General features: G+C 36.1%; 2 long non-coding RNA genes across 3 annotated transcripts; both read left to right on the forward strand.

Moving 5' to 3' along the window:
- Window positions 1-581: 581 nt before the first annotated feature.
- On the forward strand, window positions 582-1,264 carry LOC131227547 (uncharacterized). The gene is made up of 3 exons (XR_009162349.1): window positions 582-642; window positions 929-984; window positions 1,088-1,264. It is a non-coding gene; the product is annotated as an uncharacterized LOC131227547 (long non-coding RNA).
- A 3,951-nt stretch (window positions 1,265-5,215) lies between these two features.
- Window positions 5,216-5,880, forward strand: LOC131227834 (uncharacterized). Of its 2 annotated transcripts, none has more exons than XR_009162522.1 (3): window positions 5,216-5,342; window positions 5,434-5,517; window positions 5,604-5,880. It is a non-coding gene; the product is annotated as an uncharacterized LOC131227834 (long non-coding RNA). The 2 variants fall into 2 exon arrangements; XR_009162523.1 differs by having other exon boundaries at window positions 5,630-5,880.
- The last annotated feature ends 1,215 nt before the right edge of the window (window positions 5,881-7,095 follow it).

A 7,095-nucleotide genomic window follows, 5' to 3' on the forward strand; every position in this document is an offset into this window, starting at 1 on the left:
CTTGAGTTGCATTTCGCATTGCATGGCCTTGGTATGGCCGATATCATCCTTTGCATTGCATGGCCTTGGTATGGCCGATATCATCCTTTGCACCACATGGCCTTGGTACGGTTATGGTATTCTTGGCATTCATCAGCATGTTCCGCATTACTCTGATACTGCATAATTGCATTACCACCTTGAACATACACTTTCACCATCCTCTAAGCTTTCTATAAGCTTATGCACGACCGTTGCGTGCAGGTGACGTTGGATCGCAGCAGCGCTGAGGCAGGAGCACTTAGCAGATCATTTTGGAGTTTTTGTTCATCTTCATTGTATTTCCCTTTATGCTCATTGTACTTATAAAGTTTTTGATCATAGTGGAAATGTGATGGAGTTTTTGGTTGTTGTTTGTGGGTTATGCCTTTGGTTATGCTTCTTACGAATCAAACTGATGTTGAAAATCCTCCTTGTAGCATCCCAAGATCGGAACCTGGCGAATGGGCACTGGGAGCCGAGAATGGGGTTCTACGGAGGCTGTCGGCGCCGGATTCAGCGATCGAAAATTTTGTGAGCCCGGTTTCCGAGTTTGGGGCGTGACATTGCTGCCATGTAGTAGTTGGAACATGAGCTTGGGGTCATGTCTTCCTTTGATTATAGGTAAGTTTTTATCAACTCAATCTGGTCAAACTTTAGAACTGAAAGGCTAAATCTTGCCTTGAGTCTTACTATCCAACATTAAAAACTGCTGCATTAGTTGTATGTCTTTGAATCAAAGTTGGGTTTGGGCTGAATCATTTCATGCGTTCAAAATGCAGCGTCTTCCCTCCTCAGTTACTTATATCCTTTTTTTAAAAAGCTTTAAATGAAGGTTCATGCATTCAAAAATGCAACAACTTTCCCTGCTTAGGTAACTCATGTCCTTTTGTTTTTTCTTTAAATGAAGGTTGGGGAGAACGGCTATGGATCTATTCCTTCATATTCTTCAAAGCCATATGGAGGGTTTGTATTTCATATCTTAGAAATTTGCCTCTGCTTTAGGCTGGTTATTTGAGTATTTTAATTTTTATCTGAGCCTGCTCTTTGTATATTTTCATTTGTATAGACTTCCTTCAACCCTGGAGATTGTCATCGTGGCCCATGCAGTGGGTAAAGTGATGGGTAAAGGTGGAGCAAACATAGGAAATATTCGTAAGGTATGTTCCGTTCCCAGTTATTATTGTTTTATATCAAGTAACAGGCTTGTGTTTTTAACAGTCCCATTCAATGAACTATCCCCAAAAAAGTCAATTCAATGCAAACATTATACCATTCATAAAATGTGCAAAAATGATAGTTTAAAAGCATAAAAGGTCCCATTCACTGAACTGTCCCAAAAAATTCTTTCTTTTTTTTTTTTTTAAAAAAGTTTCATGGAAAACCTTTGTTATTGTAATATTATGACAAGTAATGAAAAACGACGGAACATTCATACAACTTTTTAAAGATTAATCTACCCTATTTTTGTATGTTCTCTTGAGAAGACTTTTTTGCATTTTTCTCTCTTCCGATTTTGGTGATGTCTCTTTCTGTGGGGTAAATTATGGTGCCTTTGCACTAGAAATTTTTGCTACGGCCTGTTTGCTCTTTCTTTTCCTGTGAGAATCTAGTTATGATTTGCTGGTATCTGAACAGTTTATTGGCATGTTTTTGCTTCACTGAATTTAGTACTTTGTCTTTATTAAATATTAATTCTTTCATTTTTTTTAGTTCTATTTATAGGCAGATGCATTAAAATGATAGTGAGATAAGAACAGGTATTACCTGCTGGCTTACTATGGATTTAGGGTTGAAAAAGCATGAAATTAGGAACCTGCTTAATGCGGTTTCCATTTTCTGTGTCACCTCAAGCATAAAGCGGATGGGTTTCACTAATGATGCTGATCCAATACCAATTTGGAGGTTCATCCAAACGTGCCCTTCAACTGTGGCATTCTCCATCTACCACCTTGCCTCCCTTTTTTGTTTTCTTTGTTGGTAGTAGTAGCAACTTGCCTACTGATATTCCATCTCTTTGAGGGTACTGCAAGGGGTATAGATAAGATTGACAAAATTCTACATGCCCATTATTTGATTTGCATCCTTCTTCCAGTACTGAAACAAATCAATCAGGAACAGAGAATTGAGCTGGAAATATAGGCAAAGCTACAGGGTAGGTGCATGATGTTCTTGCCTTTTATTATTATTAATTATTATTTTTAATAAATTGCCTTTAAACCATGTCTCTCCTCTGATGGATTTTTGTTGTAGGAGGGGAAAAACCATCTTCTAATCAACCTCATCAGGTGGAATGTGGCTATGATGAGAAACTGTACTGGTAAGTTAAATATGCCCATAAAGGTTTTCCTTCAATAACAAAGAGTTCCATTGGCTTTTAGGTGTTGCACTGATGCATTGTGTATATTTGAGCAGTAACAACTGTAAAGCTTCCATCGTGGATTTCCATAGAAGCTGCTCAAATTGTTCCTTTGACCTTTGCCTAAGTTGTTGTCATGAGATACGTGGAGGAAGCCTACCTGGAGGCATTGGAGCAGTTACATTCAACTACATAAATAAAGGGAAAGCTTATGTTCATGGTGACAAGCCTGTTTTGGGAACAACGCTCTCTCTCTGTTAAGAAATGGTAATTCTCTATTACCTTCTTCAGTTGCATTGCCCGAATGGAAAGCTAATGATGGCAATGGCAGCGTTCCTTGTCCTCCCAAGGAGCTCGGAGGTTGTGGTGCTTGCAATCTCGATTTGAGATGCATTTTCCCATTAGATTGGATACAACAACTGGAAATAAGTGCAGAAGAAATAGCTTGTAGTTATGACTTTCCTAAAATGTTAGATGCTTCTTCCTACTGTCCCTTTTGTGTCGGCATGCATGATCATAAGATTTGATGGGAAGTTGCGAGAAGCCGCTGCTAGAGAGGAGTCTTATGATAACTATTTATATTGTCCTAGTGCAAAGGATCTTCAGGGTGAAGATCTTAAACATTTTCACCAGCATTGGATTAAGGGCCAGCCTGTTGTAGTACGCAATGTGCTTCATGATAAATCTAATTTAAGCTGGGATCCTTTGGTATTTTTTTCTTCCTTTGCTTGAAAGGAACAGTACCAATCATGGGAATGATATGAAGTCAGTTAAAGCTACTGACTGGTTGGATTGGTGTGAGGTACATTTTCTTGATATTTCTTGCATTACTTCTCCAAAAAAAAATGTGTTTTATCGTAAGTAATGTTAAATTGAGTTGAATGCAATCCTAGAACTCCATCATCAAGATTAGTTTCATTCCATGAAGCTGTAGCAGTTCATGTGGCAGTCTTAGAGCTTTTGTTTACTATTGTTTATTTTTAATGTTATATTTTATGGAATCTCATGTGGGGTGCTTTTGCATTTGTTAGTTCTTGATGTCTATGTGGTTATTTGTGGTAATTTAGATTTGAATCAGTTTGGATTCTATTGCAGATTATTTTTCTTTTATACTCTCATATGGGCGTGCCTCTTTTTAAAATTTATTTATTATTTAGTGAAAATCAATGAGGATTTAGTACGGTTTGGCTGGATTTTTTTTTTATATAAATTTTTTTACACCCATGTGAATCTGTTTAGATTCTGTTGCAATTAATTTTCTATTTACAGAAGGGAATCTCACATGGGTATCTCTGTTTTTAAAGTTTCTTTGATTTTTTTTTGGTGAAAATCAATTTGATTTTAGTAGATGTGTAGTTGTTTTTTTTTTCTTTTTGGAAAATCAGTGAAATTTGGGATGTTTTGAAGCAATTTTATGCACATTTTTCGATTTTGAAGTTCATCAAATTTGGATTAGTTTAAAAAAGGAGTATTATGTGGGTTTTTTCTATTATATGTAACGGAATCTCATTTGAGTGCTTTTGCATTTATCAGTTCTTCAAGTCTGTGTAATCATTTGATGTGAATCCATTTGGATTCTACTGTAATAAGTTTTCTATTGTCAAGAAGGAAATCTCATATGGGTATCTCTCCTTTTGAACTTTCTTTGATTTGGTGAAAATCAATGTGACTTTAGGATGATATGTGGGCTGTTTTCAATTGTTTTGGGATGAAAAACCAATGAAATTTGGGATGTTCTCAAGTAGTTTGATGCATATTGGTTGAAAAATGAAGTGTTATGCAGATTTATTATAATTTTTTGTGGTTTAGATGATGGAATCTCGTGTGGGTGCTTTTGCATTTATCAATTCTTAAAATTTGTGGGATTACTTGATGTGAATCAATGGGAGTTTTTGATGATTAGTAGTTGCTTTTGGGTGTTCTTGGACTGAAACCAATGGAATTTGGGGCACTTTCAAGTTATTTGATGCTAGTTGATTAATTTTAGTGTTATTTGGACTCAGCATAATTAATGGAGTGTTGTACACATCATTTTTGTTACATGTAAGCGAAGCTCATGTGGGTACTTTTGCATTTGGCAGTTTTTGAAGTTTATGTGATCATGTTATATTAATTGATGGGAATTTAGGATGATGGGTACTTGTTTCCAGGGGGGTTTTTTTTTGGGATAAAAAAAAAGAAGAGAACTTGGGATGTTCTCAAGCAATTTGATGCATATGTATTGACCCAAATGTTCTTCATACTTGGATTATCTGAAAAATGGAGTGGTCATGTAGATACTTTTCTATTTATTAGTTTTTGAAGTTTATGTTTATTTGATGAAAATCAATGGGAGCTCAAGATGTCGGGTACTTGTTTTCAGGTGTTTTGATTGGAACTAATGTAATTAGGGGCTTTTTCTAGTTAACTGATGCACGTTGATTGATTTTAATGTTTTTCAGATTTTAATGATTGTATTTATATGCATTTGGTGTCCTCAGGTCTTACATGAACTAATTTATATGCATGTGGTGTCCGCAGGTCTTACGTGAACTAATACGATGCCCCAACTAGATTATGTGGAGCAAGAAAGAAGTTAGTTTTCTTCCCTTTACCATTGTTGTTTGATTGTTAATCCATGCAACGATTATTTTTTTATGCCATAAGTCTTGGCACTTGTTATTTTTCTTAGAATTTATTAGTTTAATAACCTAGCCATGTAAACTATTAGACTTTGTTTCATAAGCATAAATATGAATCACCTTCTTTCTTCTTTTTGCTAGGTGGCATCAAATCTAGATGTCGTAACAGATGTGTATGATTTCCTCCATTTGGTAAGCACCATTTCTAATGAAAAAGAAGTAAGCAATGAATGTCTAGGTGCAGATGCTGATGAAAAAGAAGTAAGCAATGAAGCATGCCGTTCAATCTGATCAATCTACTCCCTGGGGAGGTTGGAAATCAAATGATGTGTACAACAATTCAGGTATGGTTTGCACCAATTCAAGAGACTGTACATTAGGCATTCAATATATAAGACTGGAGTGAGACTGACTAGGCATTTAAATGTGTTACAGGATGTTGTTTGAATTACTTGTCCTAACAGGTGCACAAGTTGGGATGGATTGAACTTCTATCTTGAGAAAACGCCATGATTTCAGGTAGTTATTATTGTAATGGAAAGTTAAAAAATTAAAAGAGAGAGAGAGATAATGAATTCCTGGAAAGAAATGTTCTTTATCATTAGGGCTGCTTTCTCCAGGTTTGATGCAGAAATCGTTGCCAACTTCACAGAAAGACAAATAACATCAGTGGCCACAGATTGCAACTTGGATTTAAACAAGGTTCGAGGTGCCGTCAATAATACTAACAGAATCCTTCAGGTCAGATTGTTGATTGGACCTGATTTTATTTAAATGATCTTGATAATCCATTTTATTTAAATGAGCAGACCCGGATGTGCGTCGGAGCTATCCGGATGTTGAGCGGGGGTCCCTAGAAGGTGGGAACCGCTGTTATGACCATGATGAAGCTGTCCATTTCCTATGGACAGCATTGGAGGGGCCTGGCCATTTGGACATGCCGTGTTTATGTATTTGATCGAAATTAATGGAGTAGACCCGGATATGCGTCGGAGCTATTCGGAAAAGCGGGGTTCCCTGGAAAGAGGGAACCGCTATTATGACCATGATGAAGCTGTCCATTTTTTATGGACAGCATTGGAAGGGCTTGGCCATTTGCGCCGGATGGCTGTGTTTATATCTGTATTTGCAGGGACCATACTCTTAACCTAAACCAAAACCTATGACCTAAAACCTTAACCTATAACCTAAACCTCAACTTTAACCTAAACCTAAATCTTAACCTAAAATCTAAACCTAAACCTAAAACCTAAATGTATTCTCAAATCCCTAAACCTAAACTTACACTTAATCCTAATCTTAACTCCCTAACCCAAACCTATACCTAAACTTGAAAACCCAAACATAAACCCAATCCCAAACCCGAACCTAAACCTTAACCTTAACCTATTCTCAATTCCCTAAACCTATATCTTATAACCTAAACCTAAACCTAAACCTAAACCTAAACCTTAACCTATACCTATAACGTAAACCTAAACCTTAACCTAAACCTATAACCTTAACCTAAAACCTAAACCTATAACCTAAACCTAAATCAAAACATATAACCAAAACCAAAACTTATATCCTAAACCCGAACGCATTCTCAAATCCTATAACCCATAATCTAAACCTAAACCTAAACCTAAACCTATAACATATAACCAAAACCAAAACCTATAACCTAAACCAAAGCCAAAACCTATAGCCTAAACCCGAACCCATTCTCAAATCCAAAAACCTATAACCTAAACCGTTAACCTATAACCTAAACCAAACCTAAACCTAAAACTAAAACCTAAAACCTAAACCTATAATCTATAACATAAATCAAAACATATAATCAAAAACAAATCCCAAAACCCAAACCTAAACCTAAAACCTAAACCTAAACCTATAAGCTAAACTCAAATCCCTAAACCTAAACCAAAACCTAATCCAATAACCTAAACTCAAATCCCTAAACCTTAACTTATAACCTAACCTAAACCTATACTTATAACCTAAAACTATTCTCAAATCCCAAAACCTATAACCTAAACATAACCTTTCCCTAAACCTATAACCTAAACTCAATTCCTTAAACCTAGACCTAGACCTAAACCTAAACCTATA

Source organism: Magnolia sinica, chromosome 15, assembly GCF_029962835.1.
Source record: "Magnolia sinica isolate HGM2019 chromosome 15, MsV1, whole genome shotgun sequence".
In the NCBI taxonomy this organism is placed as follows: domain Eukaryota; kingdom Viridiplantae; phylum Streptophyta; class Magnoliopsida; order Magnoliales; family Magnoliaceae; genus Magnolia; species Magnolia sinica.